Source organism: Ischnura elegans, chromosome 5, assembly GCF_921293095.1.
Source record: "Ischnura elegans chromosome 5, ioIscEleg1.1, whole genome shotgun sequence".
Taxonomy (NCBI): Eukaryota; Metazoa; Arthropoda; class Insecta; order Odonata; family Coenagrionidae; genus Ischnura; species Ischnura elegans.
In genome coordinates, this window is record NC_060250.1 from 105929726 (window position 1) to 105951477 (window position 21752).

At 39.1% G+C, this 21752-nt stretch overlaps 1 long non-coding RNA gene across 1 annotated transcript in view; it reads left to right on the forward strand.

Annotated features, from left to right (window-relative positions):
* The first annotated feature begins 4178 nt into the window (after positions 1-4178).
* Positions 4179-21752, forward strand: part of LOC124159865 — a 117415-nt gene continuing 99841 nt past the window's right edge. Inside the window, exons 1-2 of the long non-coding RNA XR_006865036.1 lie at positions 4179-4261; positions 4795-4969. This is a non-coding gene — a long non-coding RNA (uncharacterized LOC124159865). The remainder of the gene's footprint in view (positions 4262-4794; positions 4970-21752) is intronic.

The following is a 21752-nucleotide window of genomic DNA, read 5'->3' on the forward strand; positions in this document are numbered from 1 at the left end:
GTTGAAAAAAAATTGTTTTCTGATTTAACTTCTAAGCGTAGGCACCATACAAAGTTGCAATTACAGAATTTTTCTAAACTTCATATGCTTTAGAACCGCATAATATTGCACATTTGATACTTCCAATGGCAATTTTATATTATGCTGGCGTAATTTTTAATTTGATACCATTGGCATTTCCATAGTTCTCTCCCCTGATTGACTAAATGTTGTATCAAGTTTAGAGTACCTTGCCTCTTATTGTTTCTGCAAACGATCATTCTCCAATATGCTGCCCAAATAGCTAGTTTTGCAAATAACTGAATTTTTGATGAATGGAGAGTCATAAAAATCTCATTTAAATCAATAAAATCCGATTTAAATAAAAAAAATCCACAAAAATGATTTTTTTGAGAAAAATCATGATTTTTATCAACCCTGCCTTCCTAGTATTCTCACTTTTTTGTGTTTATTTCTATCCCTTTGCAGTGTCCTCATTTTTGAAGAAGATATCTAATGCATCAGACCCCTGTAAATCCCGTTACCTTGATGGGGAAGACAAGTTAAGTTGGAACTGTGGGGAATGCTTTGAGCAAAACCTTTAGAAGGTATGAATGTATAGCTTAAGGAAGTTTTGACCTCTGATTAGGATTCCATAGCCTAGACTGTGGGTAGCTCGATATGGGTTAATTTGTATTGAGATATCAAAATCCAAAAATTTCTCCTGAAAGGGAAGCAAATTTCAAATGCCATGGAAATCATTTTTAATTCACTTAAATGTGTGCCTTCACAAGTGATTAGACATATGAGAACCAAATGGCCTTTAGTCAAATTCTTAATAAATTATGACGAAGCTTATCACAAATCCTAATAAAATATTTTGAAATGATCAAATGCGATGGTTTGTTGAGCACAATCATTGAAATACATGTGTAAGGAACTGCAAAATAATAATTACCTTGGATGAGATAAATGAAGCAGATAATGGGGGATACAGAAGAATCAAAAGATAAGCTGATAGGTAAATTGAGTAAACTGATCACAGGATTGTTGATTCTCAATGACTATAAACAATTACTGAGAGTTGCAAAGGTGTAAATTGAAAGTATTGTTAAAGTGTTGATTAGAGAAAAATAAATAGAGAAGTAATTATTGCTGTTAATTCGATTACTTTTGCTGGATTACCATGAATCAATACTTTTTAACTCCTTGGGTAGTGCTATGCTCATTAGATATTGGTCAGATGTAGACCCAACACTGGCTACAGGTTGCGAAGGTCGGGCCAATACAAGGATAACATCACTTCAATGTTGGTGCATAGTGCATTGTACCAAAGGTGGTGAACAACATCAGGCTTACATCATAAAATGAGCCAATTTTGGCTAATAATTAAATTTAAACATTTCGTGATTTCTGGTTGTGAAATATTACCTTATTTGGATATATTTTTCTAGCATACCTATATGACTGATTTGAAAATTAATGGCCAGGGGAGCTATGATTTTGTTTCAAAGGAAAAATTCTCTTGGAAATTTAGTTTTCAACATTTTTTTGTGATTTACCTAAGAGATGGAACTCGGGATGATTCTCTTAGCGATAAATATTTTTCATATAAATAGTTTTCCCTAAATGCTGTGCAGGGTTCTCTTGGTCAGCTGATTGATTCCTCTCAAATTCCAGCTGCCATAGTACAGTCTAGCACAGAAAAGTGTATTGTGACTGAGCTAAACACAGAGTGTAGTCCAGTTGCAGTTTTTTTGAATGGGCATACAATGCCTCAAAGCAATAATGCATAGGAAGTGGCTTTTAAATTTTCATAATCATTTTTAAACGTATTTATTAAATAGGAGACATGAAAGCTTACTTTGAAGAGTCAACTTACAAATTACGATCTTCTCAATTTTTCCTGAAATTATGGTGTAGGGTCCCTCTCCTGCCACTGGGAGTGAGCAGTTGATTCAGAGTGCTCATTAGCAGCAGGTGTACTTGTGCTGGAGTAGTTGTCCATTTTTGATTTGGCCTACCTTTGAGAAGGGGTCTGGGTATGAGAGGAAGGACTAATAAGGAAATATTTATCTCATAATTAAAATTTAAGACCAATGGGTGGGCAGTGATGTTGAGTTTTAGGATGGTTTCTTGTATTGCTTATTACTACAATTTTCCTTAAAACTGAAAAAATTAAAGCATGAGGAAACTTCATCTGATTATGCTTTAATTTTACATGGTACCAGCTTTTGGAAATTTGACAATAAAAATACCTGCAAAATGATGCTTCAAAAATAACAAAAAGCAATTTTTAAGGTGAAACCAAGTGCAGATCATTCTAGGTGACACTAACATGTAATAAATTTAGATCATGTTCGTGAACGATATGCTCCTTCCTATACTTCAGTATAAAGGCAACTTGCCCACTGCCAACCTGGATCACATCACACTTTTCATTCTTACACTACAGCAGTCCATTGATGACATGGTACTCATTCCGGTAGAGTGAGTACTCAGAGCATTACACAAAGCGATGAGGAATTTATCCTTAAATATGAGTGCTTTGTAGCAGCTCAATGAGACTGTTCAATTATTTCTCTGTTTTGGCTGCAACGTGCCTTAGCACGCATTTCTGATTGGTGGTAGTTCAGATAGTCATGCTTTGTTGCCAGTGGTGTGTTGCTAAATGATTCAAAAGCTCCCCTGTATCCCTCATTTGCATTTATTTTAATCAAGGAGTTGGAAAAGAATATGAATGAAGCAAAGATGGACCTTCCATGGAGTTGGAAGAGAAAAGTTGCCTTTTGTTAGTGAAAGTTATCTTTGCTCAAAGTATTCCGCTGAGTATATCGTTTGAACTTTCCATCCAGTTATATTGTACTTCCCAAGTAAGTAAATTCTCTCTCTTGTTGTTATGAATCTCCTTTCAACATTATCATCGCCTCCTTGTCTCCTCCTATGTCAGCTACTTTGTTTTTGGTCCAAGGTTGCAGTAACCATCCCCTTTGGTGGACACCTCTCTGTAGGTGGGACAAATAGTGAGTGTAGAAAGAAGATTTTAGTGATTTTCCACGAAGAGGAGGGGATGGACTACTGAGATGAAACCACCCAAATAATAATAATTAATATACAAATAATAACATTACCCTTCTGCTTTGAATGCTTCATCAATTGCTTTATTTATATCATATGAAGCCTATATCCATCCATCTGTCTGCATTTCAATGATTATTTTCATCACATCATCGTGCTTCATGATGCGGCTGAGAAAACTTTTTCGTTTTCAACTTAAGGTTGTCAGAAAACTTCTTTTCTCTCCCATCATTATCTAATTTTGAACGAATATAATGTACCGTTTAGAAGGATTGGGAGAGACATTAGTCTCAATAGTAAAAGTTTACGATATTTTTTAATATTGTGGGAAATATGAGCCTGCAAAGCAGTGAGAAGGGGTTTTGCTGTAAAAATTGCTATATTTGATAAGTAGTAAATGCAAATGAGGGGCATTAGTACAACTGTTTATATTAAATATTTAATGCTTATAGCTCGTGGAGGATGCGTAATAAACAGTAATGGCAAATACTAAGGAAAGAGATTCTGGTAATCATAAAATACAGATGGGATGAACCTGTCAATATAATATTACTAAATGTACGTCCGCTCCCATTACCGTATATAGTATTCGCCGCTAAAAGTTAAAGTAACTTTCTCTGGCAATCATTGCCAGTGTTTAAATTACGTATGCTATTTTTAAGAAGTAAAATCAAGGCACAAGATAAAAATGTAAAGGCAGTGTGGGTTTTGTATGGTTACCACCTACAATCGAATTTTCCGTCGGAATATAGGCAATATGATAAAAAGAAGAAGAATTATAGGCAATAAAATAAGAAATAAATGCATTATACAGCATAGGTTAGGCAAATGGATATTTAATTGTCGGCAAAAAGGCCAAATGCTGGCATTAATACGCGAAATTATAAAAGCACATGCTCAAATGTGACGCAAACATACCAACTAAGATGCTATTTCCATCCGTAGCATCATATTCAAGCAGGAAAAGAACATATGATACTCATTAATGGTAATAACGATCATAATTCTTAACTTAATACTAATAGAAATTCAAATTTGTAGCGGCATCTTAGGAATGGCGGCAGAGCAGCTTTGCAGACGAATTTTGTAGACTGTTATCGTACGCTTTTCAGCATTCAATTGTGCGCGACAGCGCTCGTAGTAGGTAAAGACCTGTGAATTTTTTGGAGGGCTAACGTCGGTTAAATTGCATGTTTAGCCAAAGGTTAGTGTCTTATAATCACTCTGAGTATTCTTTGAAAATTCAATTTCGATGCTATACATGTGCCAAGCCTCACGGTATGTTTTATGTTATCATTCTGCAGTTGTTTGGCCACTGGTGATTGTCAATGTTGCATTAGGCTGCACGATGAATGAAATTAGATTTAATTTTTGACGTTCAGTGATCTTTTTAAGAGATATTTCACCTGCTATCAAAATGAATGTTTCTTATTGCTCGTTACAGTTTTCCTGAAATTGTAATTTTCCCTTGTCCTCTTCAATGTTCGCATTCATTTCATGTGGGTGTTAAACAATAGGTTTATACGGCATTTAAGGATGTTTAACGTCTGTTGTACAAGCTTAAGGCTTCTGTTTCATATTTTTAATCATAATCCTTGAAATATTATCGTTTACGGGGCATGAAATGAATCAATGTGCGATAATGCAATCCCTGCTTACTTGCGTGTTTTACGGATTAGCAGCTGTCAGCTTTAAATTTGTATTGTTGACTGAAGGAAAGTCTCATTTTGTTCCCAGGTTATGATAAAAATGTGATCGCCTCGTGCATTAATCGAGATCCTGCCTCGTAAGATAACTTCCCCAGTGGTTTGTGTGCTTACCTACAGGAGTATTTCGTGTGTTCTCCATTGGAATTCGTCTGATAACTGTGTGATTAGTGACTGTATTAGGAATCCCACTCGTCTGCAATTTGGTGAGTACATTTTTTTCCGAATTCTTTTTCATTTCAAACGTTGGATGGGTGATTAGAACATTTTTATGATCTCGCTGCTAGGAAGTGAAGTGAAAAAATTTCCCCTCGGTTCTGAGGGGATCGACGTATGTTATCATTGTCAAATGTAGAGCTAGCGAGTTGAAAAAAAAGTATTTTTGATTTTTTGAGCAATTTGCAAGCGCTTGTGTTTTTATGCCGTAGTGAGTGCTACGCGCTAAGTCTCTCGTCTCACCATTCGATCGTGTTGTCACGTTTCCCTGCTCCCGTGTTGTGGGGCGTCGGTGAGAACAGTGATTGTTAGTCATTTTCCACAAATATTCACGATTCCTTCGTAGTTTCTAAGGTCCCGCCTCTCATTTTTCTCGGTGCCGGTTGTCTGTAAGGGGGTGAATATGTGTACCGCGATCAGCTGTGCAGATGGCGTTAGGGGAGGTGGGTTGGTCGGGGAGCGGACCATAAAAGGGGGGCATGTGGCGGGGTGGGTTTATGAACGGGGGACGAAAAGGGGGCCAAGCACCACCCGCAAAGCCTCCGCCATCACTTTCCTCAAGATTCGTCATCGGAGTCAATCAAGGGCCGCGAGACCCGCTCACGTGCAGGAGGATGTAGGTGACGGTGGCGGGATAGGAGTCGCGGGGGCTGGCCCGTTCTCCCCGAGGAAGAGAGGGGGAGGAGGGGTGCGGAGTGAGCGGGAGTCAGTCCCGGATCAATATTACTGGGGACATGCTCATCCCTCGTGCGTACCTCCTTTCTCGGACCCCCCCTCTCCCCGTCTCCCCTCACCCATGACCCACCTTGGCATCCCTGGCGAAGAGCCTTCCCGTAACCGCTCTCACCTCACGCGGCTTCACAGTGTACTCATTGCTCTGCTCCCCACGAGCGTCCGTCCTTACCCATCCTCCCGCACTCATGAGGGGTCGCGGGTAGGTTCAGCGATGGGCGAGTATCGAGGGTCAAATGGTTTCACTTTTTTCCCCTCTCCTTTTTTTCACTTTTATTCCACGTCTCTCTACGGGACCTCAAAAGGTGTACCGGCAGGTCGGAACTTGCCCATTCCTCCTCAACAAAGGTGAAACTTGCTGAATGCCAAATTCCGGGTTATCCAGCCGCGGTTGTCGTATATGATGAGTCAGTCGTAAACTAAAAACGTTGCTGGAGAACCCGGTATTTGCAGTCATAATGAGCACCGTCGCGGAAACCTACGCAAGAAAGTTGTAACTCATCATGTCGGAAGTAGCTTCATAACGTAGTCGGAAACAGCCTCCTCGCGCGTAGCAAAGGAAAAAGTGATTTACTCTCAAACTTCCGTCAGTTGGGGGAAAATGCGATTCAATATTAGTACTTTTGCATTGGGTTTGGGAAGATTATATGACCCTCTCCGATGTTTTGTGGAATAAATATAATTTAGCATTCACATGTTGTCGTGCGTGTTTTGAAACGGTCGAGCCTACCAGGAACCCTTCGGGTTTGTGTTGTTTACCTCCCTGGCACCCCACTGCCCCACTTCCATAGCGTCCGTCCGTACCCATTCCTCCGCACCCATGGGGGTCCAGCGATGAGGATCAAATAGTTTCACTTTTTTCCTCCCTCCCCACCTCGGGAGACTTCAAGAGGTGATGCGGGCGGTCGGAACGGGTCCATTCCCTCACTGCCCCTCGAAGCATGTCAAATGAGAATTTCTCAAAAGAAATTTTTCCGCATCGAATCTTGTATTCATTATGCTTTCGAAACTGGAAATATGTTCAGCGCCTCGGCTTGGTCAGTTGAGTATTTCGTCAAGAACTTATCCTGCCTATCTTAGTTCGGGGACTTCTGCATAATGGGATATAAGGCCGTGCAAAATTATTTCAACATCTGAAGCGCCTGAAATTTTTTATTCACAATTGCGGCTATACCAAGAGTAATAACGCTTGGGGTGAATCTTGGCCCGCCTTGGCCTTGATCGAAAGCAAAAGTGACTAACGAGGTGCTATTAGCGTATTTAAGATCGTTAGGCTACTTTTCATTTCTTATTTCGTGAGCGTGGTTACCTATTCTTACATTTATAAGCTATACCACTGATGCCTCTAATTTGATTCTGTTTGACCAATCATGCTGATGGGTCTATTTCGGCATTCATAATAACTATTTTTGATTCTGATTTGATTTGTATTCCCATCCTCATTTCTGTAAGCAATGAATGAAACCATACCGGGGTTACAGCCTCTGTGAAGTATCTGTGTGAATCACAGAGAAGTAGATCTAGTACAGGTCAAGAAGAAAGGCTTTTTTGTTAGTCGTGCCTGAAGAAATTGGGGTCGCCGCCTTTTAAGGAAATCACTACAAGTGGGGAATATGTCGGATTCATTTGTTGTCAACTCTGGGAAATTGTCGGTCTCATGTGTCATTCCTAATGGTTCTGCTCTCGGACCGCTTTGTTCTTTCGCTTGGATTTTAGTTTTGATGGTTGTCAGTGTATTTTGACTGGTTTACACAGGAAAGGCAAGAGTAAAGCGATCTAAATTTTCACATCTTTATCATAGAACGGGGTGTACTGACGGATGTCATGTTCATTAGTGTCCTATTTTATTCTTGCCATAAAATATGTATTCTTTAGAAGCTAATTTAAGTGGATATCATACTCCCGCCAAAATAAAATTTGCAATGCTATATTTAATAATTTCCAGGAAAAGACACGAAGTTTCGAATTCCATGTAATGTGCAATCTAATTTGTAATGAGTAGTCAACAGTATGTACTTCGAGTGATTTGTTACCTAATGGTATGTTAAATTTGTATTTGAACTTATACTGTCAAATTTATCCCGAATTTTTCATGCATCCGCGATAATTTTTTGGTGTGGAAAAATTGTCCTAGTTTAGTAGTTTACTTGTGAGGCGGAATAATTTGGCGGGTATGTGAAGGAGAGACAGCATTAAAATATCACATCACTTTTACTGAATCAATGGTGTTTATCTACGACAGTTGTAGTTTTTACTTATTGCATTCTCTCCTGTTGGGGTTTCATAAATGTTATAGGTATCATAAGTGACTGGAAATAATCTTTTACTTTTTTCCTGTACTGAATGGTAAAATACAAATCTACGAATGTCTAGAATTTAGGAAACGATATGATTGCCTCATTTAGATTGGTTTTAGGTTTGTAATATTTCTAAGCTTATCTGTTATTCGTTTCCTTTGATTCGAGTGTCAAAGAGAGCGTATGAGTTTAATTAATGGGAATTAAATGAAACACTTTTATCACATTTTCACATCAAACTCTAAAAAGCTCTAGTCAAAGCTTGCACTTTCACTTTCAACCGTTACGAAGATACTCGACTTGAAGGAGAATTTAATGTTTTGTCACCAAGAGTACCTACATTTGTTTGCATCATTTTACGTATTTGAGAGTATTAAAAATTACGACTGAATTTGGATCGTATGAGAGAGCAAGGTTCATTGATAAATGAATGTTATTATTTATGCCGAACAAGAGCGCATTACTAGTGGGATTGGAAGCTGGCCGGGTTGACGAGTTTACATTTTATGTCGTCTTGCACGTAAATTGACCTTAATTATTAGATATTTCATCCAGTGAAAATAGTTTTTATATTGAGTTTACTTATAGAACATATTTTAGAGACTTTCAATTTGGTAAATTGTTCTTTGAGCTTACTGCTCGGTTCTTACTCTTTTATTTGATTGCCTTTTCTATTTCTTTCGGAGGATATCAATGTTTGGCTGAAGACACTTTTCTTTAGGGGCACAGACATTACAAGAGTTTATTTTTTATTTTGTTACGATACGTTTTTGTATAAAAATGGCTGACGACTATGGGCGTAGCTTTGGGAATTGCAGGGGGCCGGCACCCTCAGAAGGCTCTTGGCTCCATGGAAAAATTTGACGAATAGAAATTGTGGTGGCCATGCTTCACCTAGCGCTGACAAACCCTTACAGTACTATACAAAATTTTTATCGGAAAGTAGCCTTAATTAAAGTTCTGGGAAGGTTAAATTAAAAAAAAATAATCCGCGGGAAAACAACCCCTGTTGCAGTGGGGGCACCCCTAGAAGTCTTTGGAGTTCGGGTGGTTTTAGGGTGGTTCCATAGCTTGACAGCCAAATTCACCGGCTACGCCCTTGATGATATTCTTTCATTCTCTGCTTACTTCAGTTCAAATGTTGGTGAGTATTCATTTAGTCGAGTGGCTCATCCAGTAGATTTTAAATGGGAGGAGCGGCGCGCCGTTTGGGTGATCTTTTGCTAAGAAACATTAGCGATTTTTATTACCAATGCGTGATTTCATCCAGTGAATTTTGAATGTTTTAGTCGGCCATTTTTGTTATAACATGCATGCATTCTACAAGCAGCCATATCAGATTTACCGACTAAATTGCTGCTACCTTTGTGGCTGTGACTTGCCAATTAATGATTAGAAACCCTCTTCCCTCCGTGGTGCGCCTCTGATTTGGCCATTCACACACTCCAGCAGTCTAGGATTAAATAGGTAGAGGTTTTTTTATGAGAAAATACATATCTGTTCTTTTTTGGAAATATTTATCAGCCTGATAAGATCGTTGCATTTACAGTTAGGTATGCTCGGATAGAGGTGCCTCAAAACGAATAAAATTCTTCTTCTCATTTTTGTTCCCTCTTTGCCTTAGTTTGTTTTTGCTCGGCGTTGGATGACCTTGACTGTTGCTATCATTGCCGACGACGAAAATGTCTCGTTTAATAACTTTGTGTACTTAAAATATCATGGTCTTATTAAATGTTTCAGATAACTGTACATTACGAAATCGTTGACGTAATGCTTTTTCCTTTTGAAAGGGAATCTAGAAACAGCGGGTGGCTTTTACGATCAAACGATTTAACTCCGTGAAAAGTGTCATTCCGATGTGCCTCGTGGGATAAAATTAGTAACGGGAATGAATAAAATTTGTTTATATGGTCTGATCTTTGGTCCAGAGTGTTCGAAATTGATTTAGCGTAAGTCCTTTTCCTCTCAGGTCCATCTGCCTCATCGGTCTGCAATTCATCTTATTGTGTTAGCTAATATTTTACGGAATTACTCTTGGAAAGTATTCCAAGGATAAAAGCATTATTTTAATTTGGATGTAAAATTCCATTATACTTCTAAAATCATCGTACTTTTTCACCTTTACAAGTGTGCATACTTGTTCAAAATCGGAGGTTCAGAAATATTTGCTATATTTCATTTTAATTTTGCCGTTTCAACTTATAGTTTTCTCAATGATGTTGGCTAAAATGTTCTTATTTTCTGTTTTTATATAAATAAAATTGTTCTAACTAATTACGGTTCATTTCTTATCACTTATTGTTACCTTCAGTGAAAAAATGGCAATAAATAGTTCTAATGAATACCGAATAGCCATAATATTGCTTCGGAATGAGGAAAATCCTATTGGAATGTGTTGGATGTCAGAAAAAAATATAAACACGTATTGGCATAAGAGAAACAGCATTTGAATAAGGAAGCAGTCCTTGAAATAAATAGGTGGGTTATAAATTTTCTACAACTAGCGTAAATTGTATTTCCGTCAGCGTGTTACAATTGATTTATTCCTTGCTATAATTGATTGCGAATACTTTGTGAGCAGAATTGAGTCAGTGTCAGTTGATGGGATTATTATTACAGAATGATGCCTCTCATTGTGCCTTCTGAGTTATTTTTTAATGGGCAATAATTTCGTAACGATTCTCTGAGGTGGAGAAATCCCAATGGAGTGCAACGCATCTCTTCGAAATTCATGAAGAGTGCTGAGCTTGATCCATCCAATCAAAGGTACTCAGAGAGTGCTATCCGATTTTTTTGCGGGCATGAACGCTCGTCCTACCGACCTCATGATGAGTTAAAAGGAAATGTTGAGAGGGCCTTGATTTTTCCGCGGCCGTTTTAAGCCGAAAGCCGAAGTTGAATCCCTCGGCAATCAATACCCCAGGTAGTTTGGGCGACCCGGATGACCCAGTGTGGTTAAGGGAGCCTAATTCGGATCGTCCGTTGCCCCGCAAAAAAATGACGGCTCAAATTGAGCGATGACTGATCGCAGTCGCGGACGAGTGGTCTGGAAAACGAGTCAACCCATGCCCGCCCCTCCCTCCTCGATTTCCCCTTTCGCTTGCTGCCATTTGCCTCGAATTATGTCATCTCCTCCTCATCACAGCAATCATCCGGCACCCCTCGTCTCGATATGCATCTTTGTCTCCTTTATTCATTTAATCATCATGTGTTTCCCTCTCCACTTCCTAATCTCGGGAGGCTGTTTTTATCTCACCAATGACCATAGTAATATGTGGATCACCCTTTCGCTTAGTGGTTCTATCCGTTGGTTGGTTTGGATAGATGAGGGCAGGCCTGTAGAGCATGCCATCGACGTGTGAATTTCGCATATCAGGGTATGCGGGCAGTTTCTTACCGTGTCACCTCGAGGATTCGCTGTCCTGTTAGGGGAGTGTCCCTAAACCGATGCTTGAACGTGGGAACCTTCGGTCAGCGGACGAGCGCTTAACCCAATTGGCTCACAAAATGTAGTTAGTTTTGTTCCCTGAAATTCCGCCTTGGTGAAAGGATGGTTTAATGGAATGTTGAAAAGATTGGTGTATTTCATGTCCAGTTATCGTTTGGTGTCCATGTCATATATGATACCAGTTCATTTACAACTTCTAATTACCCAATTTATCAGCCCAAAGTTATTTCTCCCCGCTTTGTTCCCACATGTAGTGGGAAATTCGATTGTATACTGAGGCTTTTTATGTTATGCTCTGCTATGCGTATCGAGATGCGTATGAATTATTTCTACGACTGACACGATTTAACGTCGGGTGTAATATTTATTCATACAATTGAATTTTCGTGGAAACATAACTCTAAGGCGTATGCAACGTTTTAATAAAAATTAGCATTATCATATTTTATTCCCATTTCAAGTTTCACTTCGCAAAATTACGCATGGGGTGTCTTTAATTGTTCTGAAAGTGTCCGTGAATAAATTGCACAGGTTACGAAAAGTCTGTTCAGTTGCATCTTCGTATTTTTCGGCTTAGTTTTACTTCCCCTCGGGGTTTTCTCTCATGATTTTAGTGACTGGTTCTTTCTGGCACAGTTGTGCTGGTTCATTGATCGCACTGCCAATAACCGCCATGACCTTTGTTTATATCCATTTGTACTATTAATTTATTTCTAATTTGGGAATGGAATCCTTTTTGTGCTTTTTGGGGTAAACCCCATCTTGGTGTTTAGCATTTATGAGCTAAAATTCACCTGCTGTATCATAGTTAACTTTGGTAGTTTCACAGATGTTGTGAAAGTCAGTGGAATAATAAGTTATCATCCAGTGGCAATTAGGCCAAGATAATGTAACTAATGAAGGGTTAAATAATGTACACGATGATTGAAATGTAGATAAACGCGGTGAATCGTCCACTATCGTAATAGTGGCGATGCCGAAATTCTTTATTATGTGCATCTAAGTTTTATTTAGGAGTGTATTGTCAGATCTAAAGTATGTGCTAATCGGGAGTATAAAATTGGTGAGAAATTATGATGCATCATAACTGCCGATGACAGTATTCGACTCTTGGCTTTCTTCAAAGTGCAGACCTATCCATTAGCAACTAGGCTTTCTCTTCAAACTCGCGTTTATAATGGTCATTATAGTACTCGAATGCGCACTCGGTTGTTAATCGATTGATTAGAGTGTACACTAAAAGTAATTTTTTTCCACATTTTCGAAGATGTTGTCTGTTAGATGTTGATGTATGAATTGTCTATTAGTTATTCAAATACTATTGTTTATCGTTTTGTGGAATTTTGACTCGTAATTATTGCTCACGAAGCCAATTTGATTTTAGGTCAAAGTTCTCGAAAGTTATAATAGATTGTAACGTGTATACGAGAAGCAATCAATATGGTGGATGAATTGGGGAATAAGTAATGAAGGTAATGTTGCCCCCCTCTTGTTATGGGAAAGGGTGTTAAAGTTGAGGTCATGATTGTTATATTCTGAGTTGAGTAAGGTTAAGATTACAAGGTTTTCGTCTTCAATTCTGATATGCTCTGTGAAATTTGACTTCATCCTTTTTAAATTCACATTTTTTTGGAAAAAAAATCACTTAGAATTGAGGCGAGTTAATATCAATCACGGAAAATATACCTGTTGAGGCTCAGTCTATGCGTGAATGTCAGATTAATCTCTTCGTAATGCTTTGGATAGTGACATTCACACTATTTATTTGTGCGTCTTATAAATGGCCAGGTACACTATTTATCGGAATAAAAAATTTCCTGTGGAATTTCAGCCGATTGAATCAATCAGCGCGACGCGGCATATGAATTTTGATGCAAAATATGAATGGAAAATATCCGGTTACTTATAACTCGCACGATAATCATAAATGTCATTAGACCTACTTCTTAAGCGGCTATGAGTGAGGTGTTGTGGGTTACCTGAATGGGAAATTTGTAGTGAATGCGAATGACTCCTGAATGAGGACGATGTCATTTCAAAACAGAATCATCAAATTTCTTAGGAGACAATATATGGTCAATATGAACCCTTAGTGATAATGTGTAACTTAAAATTTAGAAACTACACCTTAATATAGTGCTCATAAAGTCATTATTATCCTTATGTGAGCTTTTTAGACGGCTATACCCACGCGGTAAATATCCAGTTATAGGTTCCATACCTTATGAGTATTTATCTGGCTCTCTCTAACAATAACACCTATTTTTAGCATGGGCCTGGTTTGGTATTGCAAGCACTTCGGCGGAACTGTTGCAGAAAACTAGATCATCAGTGGGTATATTCACACGAATGCAAGTGCGATTTTCTTCACTCTTCATGATGGTTTTTTTTTCAAGGCAAAGCTTCAAACGTTTGTGGTTGTGTATGTTACCGTTTAAATCTATGAAAACGAAAGTAAATAGCCCTCGTTGTTTTATTTTATCCAATACCCAATTATTTACTCCAATACCAATTAGACTATATTTAACTATTCGATTAATTTCATTCGATTGTATTTATGACAGAAAAAACTTGTTTTATTTATTTTAGACCTGGAAATTCATTCAGATTGGATTCGTAATTATGTTCGTCCCTTTATTTGTCCTAAACACTCTAAAAATCTGCCAATTTAGATTATTTCTTATTTTTTCTGCCCTTACCTGAAGTAGGGATCGAAACGTCTATAGGTTCCGAGGTTTCCAGCATTAAATTATTAATAGTGATTTCATAACGGGCGTTCTACTCGTGAATACCCATAAAGCCTTAGAAGCAATATGGTAGAGTAATTATAAATGGGGAAAGATCGTATTGATCCGATGTAAAACTATAAATACCAATATTTGAGTCCTGATCTCTCTACATTATTTTCCTCTGTGGATGTTGAGTGAGAGGCGCAGGATCTATCAGTCGACCGTGATGCGGCCTGCGAGCGATCAGCTCGCCGTCAGGGGTGTGACGCGCGGATGTAGCTCGCGGAAAAGTATTGTATTCCTGGAAAACTGTTGAGCGGACGTTAAAATGGAGCTAATTTTGTTCCTTAAGTTCTACAAAATTGTGTGTTACCCCTGAAAATGATGTTATTTTAAAAAATCGGGAAATTTAATGTTATTGCATTTATGCTCTTTGAGCGACCTCTAAATGTTAAACAATTGAGTTGAAATTTTTAGGATATCCATGCTGCACCCCATAGTATATTTTAAGAGGTAGAAATCAAAAATCCGAGAAAAAATAAAAAATAAGCAACACCCTAATATACTGCTGTGTAGGCCGCAATTCATGATGAACGCTAAAAGAACAATACATTTCCCACGCTTATATTTGAGCTGAGCTTTGCCCCGAAAATATTGTGCATTCAGTGTGTAGTCAAATTTTCATCAGCGATTCATATCGGAAGGTCTCAATCGGACCATTATTGAAATTTGTCGAAACGTTGATTGATTTCCATCAATGTGTGTGGGGTTGAGTTTTGATTTTCCACCAGGTACGTTGTGTATTAATCGGCGAGGATATGCTGGAAACTTTGATAGAGGGAATAATTTTGGGTAAACGAGGAATTGGAATGGAAAGGAAATAATTCATGGGTATTATCAAGAGTTATAGCCGAGTAAGTCATATTCCGAATTGAAGGTGTAAATTCAGGGTTGGAATCGGGTAAGCCAGAGTTGATCACTAAAATTGGTGAGTCCAGTTGCATGTAAATATATCTTAGCCAGTTGATTGTAACCTTTAACGGAAGGATATATTTGATTGTGATTAAATAATTACATTTTACTAGAGGATACTCGGCTGTTTGGATTGTCCGCAATTATTTTAAAAATATCTGTTAATAAAGCAGTATCCAAGCTGTTTATTGAAGTTCACGTTGAATGAAAAGAACAATGTTTTTGAAACAATATTTTTATTCAGCTTTGCACATCGAGTTTCAACTCTAATACATTGTGAACTACATGAATATTTCATAGTTGCGAAACCATTCAGCATAAATTTTAAGCATTTCCACTCAGTATGGCCAAAATCTATGAATTTTGTCACTGGAGGGTCCACCTTTCCATGCAGTACCTACACTTGATTATACCACGGAGTGGTGAAACGCGATGTGCAATGTAAAAAATAATTATGTGGTGGGTGCCATAAAAATCTTTCCAATAGCATGAAAATCGATTATGTCCACTAAGTAAGACCAGAATATATCAATTAGGTCTCTTGAAGGTTTTAAACCGAGTTTCTGTGCTCACGACTGGGTCCAGTGTGGTCTCGTCTGCGGGGGTCCTGTGGGGAAAGTAAAGGGGCGCGTACCCTGACTTTCGCCGTCGGCTTTCATTGTGTGGGTTCCAAGAGATTCCTTCATCGTCTCCCCCCATCTTGCCCCTTGCTTTGTCCCCCTCCACCGCATGCCCACCCCCGAATTTTGCCCCTGGGCGAGAGGTGGCCTCCCGAGTACAAAGGGGAGATGAGGAAAGGTCGTGCACTCCGCCGACCACTCCAATCTTTGAGGGCATAAACACTCTCGGCCTTTCTCTCCATCAGGGTTTTGAGTGAGTCCCTCTTCCGTCGTCATAAGGGGTTAGGCCCGGGGGGAGGGGTCTAGTCGGAGGACCCACAAAGGCCCCCTCAGCCTTCCCTTACTCTCTGCTTTCGGGGCTCATGAGTTCAGTCCGGGTGGGGAGGAAGGGTGGGCTGGGTGCAAAGTTTGCGCCCTAAAATTGACGGCAGGAATTTCTGAAATGTGTGGTATTTTTTATTTGATTTTTTAACTCCGATGTTTGCTCTAATTGCATCAAGATTTGTGGAAAAAATCTTACTATTAATAATAATTCATAATTATGTAGTTTACAATTTGGCCCGCGATCCGGAAGCTAGTTGCTCTTTTTCGCAAACAAAGTTCTTTTTATTCTTTAATAATATTGAGTATTTCCTCCAGTTAAATCCATCAATGTCGTCGCTTTAAAAGTTTAAATCGTGGTCTATGATTGGGACTAGGGCTGGCGAGATATCGCATGCGGGAGTCGCAGGTTTTTTGTGTGAAATAGATCCACTATGCTTATCAACATGCCTCAGAAAGTTTGCTACCGCAAACGCCCACACTGCGTCAAATCTCGCTCCCTAACTGTTTACCCTTAAAATAAATTAATGCGAAATAAACTTTTGTCTTTTTTTCCGGTGTTTTCAAATTTATGTTTCATTTTTTATTGGAGATATTAGTGAAAACTTTTTAATGAATGTTTACGAGAAAATTCATGAATATTTGAGTGCTTAAAACAAATATAGATTTGAAAATTTCAAAGGATTTAAATGCTTTATAGTTTCATTTATGAATGGATTTAAATTTTTACTGAACTAAAAAGTTTTAATTATGATAGTGGATGAGTGCTGGAGTAATTATAAGTTAAGAGGAATAATGATTTTTGATGGACAAGAAGCCGTTCTGCCTCCATTAACGTTGTATCTCATCCTTGAATGTGAACTTAAATGGAAAAGTAATTGCTGCTATCATTAGAAGGTACAGTCGCAGTCATCTATGAAGTACAAAGGGAGTGTGGCACAATTAGCTGGCGCATGGAGTGTTAATGGTTGGAGCTTCCAACTCGTGAGATGAAGTTCCGGATCCAGTAAGTGCAGCCCTCTCCTATTTATAGTCCATGTCGACCTCACGGAAGGAGGTACAAAAACTTGAAAATGGCTATCAGAAATCATATCGAACCAAACTGTGGTCGATGTATTAAAAAGACCGTTCTCTTCTCATTCAATTCGCAAACTGGTACATTTCATATCAAATTTTATTGGAGTCTTTCCAAGATGCATTCTTAAGTGATGTGAATGAAAATGCTCTTGGTAGTTTTTGTATCCTTTCTTGGACATTAATGCAAACTAAATGAGTGGAATATAGTGGGTAACTATGGCGTGTTGGTGTGGGAAAACAAATGGAACTCGAACGAATCGCGCTAGGGCTTATGAAATCCACTCGCGGAAAACTTACGTCTCTGTCTGTTAAAAGTCCCTGTCTATTTTTGTGTAAACGTATTTGTACATTCATTGCAAGATAATTCTTCTGCTAATGTTGCCTTCCTTCTTTATGATACTGTGACCACCATCTTTTGGAGAAGTAAGGTCCCTCACACATGGAATATGCAATGAAATATAATTTTCAGCCTCGATTAATGCAAATGAAAATCGTTGTTTCCCCATTTCATCGCAGACTGTATGAGCAAGTTTTTGCAGAATTTTAAAGACCCCAGAGGAGTACTTAGCGTTGATTGGTTATGGACCAATTGTCTAAAGAAAGTTATACATGTACGAAAAAATGTTAGAACCCTTTTGCGTGAATGCCCTAGATATTTTTAACTCTGTTCACACTTCACTGTCAAGTTAGGAAACAAATTAAGAGCAAATCATGGTTATACAGAACATGTATAATTAATTTAACGAAGACAGTCTATACCATGTAGACATGTCTGAACTAATATATAGAAAAGTTGAAGTCTTTGTACTCTGCTCAGGGTCTTTGTTCTCCTTTTAAATCGTTTTTGACTCCAAAATGCCGTTTTTAAGTATGTGAATACCAAATACTTGTAACTCTTGTCAATGAGATGACTGTCCGGAAACAGAAATTAACATTCCTCAATACATGTCTGAATTGCTGATTTACATCGTATTAAGTAAACGTTACTAGAATCGCCGTAGCTAGTTGTTGAGCAAGGTTCAACTTATTTTTAAATCTAAGTCGTACGTATGTAGCAAAAAATAGCGCTATTGACAGTCGCAAAACTCTCGGAAACCCTCTAAAATCCATTTCGGGGTAGTTGCACGAATAGAATTTTGAAGGAATATTTGTATAGCTTATCGGCTTTGGTCATGATGAGCTGAGTTACTACTTGTTAATTAGCAGTTAATGAGGATTAAGTGTATGCGACTTGGCGAGAGTGATGTGAATCGATTGTGTTTGGGTCGCAATGGGAGACACTAACGCACGTGGCTCCTGCTCTGGAGGCTGAAGAGAAGGGAGTATGGGTGGAGACTCCTTGACTCTCAGCCTCCCGATAAAGGGGCCGGTGTCTTCCTTGACCGCGGTCTCTTCGACGCGATCGGGGTCGTCTGGGGATTTGGGTCTGCGATGGGGGAGGGTCAAGAGACGGTCTGCGTAAACGCCGAGGTTTCCGTAATCCACGCGAAGAGCCCTGGGCGAAACGGGGAGGGGGAACGCGGTAGTGGATATCTTTATCCCTCCCCATTTCAGCCATGTGCTCATCTCCCTTATCCAGGGCCTCCTCAAAGGCCCAAATACTTAACTTTGGCCTTCGGTGAGCGGCGGATCGAAGTGGGAAAGAACCGCTTCGTACGTATAAGGTAGGTCCTTTTTTTGATGGTTAACATGGAATGAATAAAACACTGCCAGTAACGCCATATAAACTTGTCGATTTCAGTATATAAAATATCAGCATTTCGATTCTGTGCGGAAAAATGTATTAAGCTATCAAAAATTATGGGTTTTAAAGTTAATCGGCACATTATTTCAAGGTTCATGTGGTTGATAAGGAATGTTCGCCGAAAATGCACAAAGATAGGGGAAAATTGTAATGATTGTTTTGAAATCATTTTTGCTGCTATTTTTTTAAATCACAAAAGTTTACTGTAATGAAAGATATATTGGCATGGATTAATTTAATCGTGAAATATTGAGATCAACTCAAAAATTAAAGCGATTTGAAGTTTTTTAGTCTATGGTTAAATATATGTTTCCCATTATGCAACAAAAGGGCTAAAAAAATCATTTTTTAAAGCAAGTTAATTTAAAACCGCTTATCGCGTTATTGCGGTCCGGGAAAATTTGGCGCTTCCACTTGTATTCCGCTATCTGTCGCGTCTCTTTTCCGCGCGAGAGAAACCGTTCGGCGAGAGGTCGGTGACTATTTTCACGGTGTGACTAAGAGACAGACGCAACACGCCGTCGTGGGGCGCGGGAGGGGGAGTATTTGGGGAGGCATTTCGGGGGTGCTGGCGCGTCTCTTGTTCGCGTGCTAAACGACAAACATTATAGTGTGGTGTGGTGGCTGGAAATTTGGAGACTTTAGTATCAGTCCACACACGTATAGTCTGTTTTCCCCGATAACATCTGAATAAAATATTTTTAGAGGTAATTTTAATGGGAAATGAGAGTATAAATTTCACTGAGGAAAGCTGAATATTTCTAGCATGATCACAGAAACACTAGTATTGTGTGTGGGTTAACTCTTCTCGGGATTCCCAGCGGGTTATTTTTTCCATTATGGCCAACGTTTCAAGCTACATCTCGGGGATCATCGTCGGGGCTGAATCAGGGCAGGGTGGGAATCCCGAGAAGAGTTTACCCACATCATTCGCCGGGAAAGCATTAAAATCATATTTCACTAATATTTTATGTTCCACGACATTTTTTTATGGTTTGACGCAGGTTTCGACACAATACACTATGTCATTCTCAAACGAACCTTTGAGAAAATTTTGTTGAACGTTCAGTGTTAGTGTATCTGTGATTATGTTTGCTGGTACACAGTTCCACCAAATATTGCCATTCATCCTTAACTTGATTTTTAGTGTGTTTTTTTTTGTCTCCTTACCAAATACTCGGAGTTTCCACTATTTGCGTGGATCATAGGATATTAAAATAATCGTGGATCATAACATATAAATGTAATCATGGAAAATTGCAAGTATTTATCCCACTGTGGAAAAATTCCGCTCCATCACGATGGAATCTTCGGATTTATCTATTATTTATTTCAATGAATATTTTTTCCGTGACATCATTTAGTTTTTCGTATTAATTCTCTGTCGCACGCACTATAGTGCCAATAACTCGCCCCATTTCCTTCAATATTCCAAACGCCACAGTATCGTCTAGCCTTCTTCCTTCCTTTCTCCATCCGATACAAACACTTTCCCCTCCCATAAACCGACCCCCTCTGCATCCCCCCTTCCTTGATTCCTTCCCGCCAAATTCCAACGTGCCTCCCGCGGCTCCGCGACGCGACCGCGAGAACGCCAAAAATCTCGGCGCTCTCCACGAGTAGCTGGCAACGAAGCCACTTCCACACCCGAGTGTTTTTGCGTGAAAGTCCAACTCTCCTCACCATGAGGTCATTCAGCATCCAGCCATGATGTCACTCCGTCAGCAGTAGAAAAGTTCACGATAAAAGATTATCGCACATGCTCTGGCGCCCGTTCAAGATGAATAAAGTGGGAAGGGAGGCCCCGTCGCCCTTTGGCCTACCGCGAGAAATTAATAACGGCGAACGAGATGCTTGATTTGTTCAATTTTTGTGAATGTCAAGTGCCTATTTTTCTAACCAGAGGAATTTTAGGGTATATTCCACGATGACATACCAATAACATAATTAGTTGTGCAATGCGAAATGGCTTGAACATTTAGTTACAGGTTTAGCTGAGTCACTAGCTAGCAATCCTTCCTAGCTAAAGACCTTTTACGCATGCATAATTTAGCTTCATTGCGCTAATTCCGTCAAAAATTTCTGTTAAAAACTAGCACACGAATGATCCTGAGCGAAAAAAAAACAATTCACAGGGTCGCTTACTCTTCCGAAAGAAGGGGTGTGAAAACAATTACAATAAACATTGGTCACACAATCGCCGAGGAATAGCTGTTAATCTGCCGTTTATAATATTAAAAGCGTTACTGACGCCCTTAAATTTACTAAATCGATTCAACTTTCGACGATTTTAATAAATTGACGAAAGTGCTTTAATATCTAACTCTTCAACGATAGTTTAAATTATAGAATTTACCCGATGGAAGCAGTTGACAGCAAAAGCGTGGGTAAAAAGATTTGAACGCCAACAATCTGCGCGATTCAAGAAATAGACACGACTAGTATAATTCGCCCGTCACCAAATTGCATTCTTTCACTCAAAGATTCGAATTTTGCATGGATAGGTGGGGGTGCAGCTCACCCCGTACTAGGCCATGGGCATTTATGCGAATGTTTCACATACGAGGCAGGAGACACCAATTCCGTTCCATAGGCCGCTGCGCACTTCGAGGATATTATTTATTTATATCAACGACTTCACCCGAAATTTTAACTAAGTTTCCACGGTCGGTAGCCGAATGCTCTCCCTAATATAAAATTAATTTCCTTCCTCTCCTTTGCACTCGACACCTCCTGCCAGACACATGTGCCATGGCTGCGAGGCCATATCTCGACAAAAGATGCAAGCACGTGACACACGGTACGAAATTCGGAGACTAGGAACAAGGTTTAA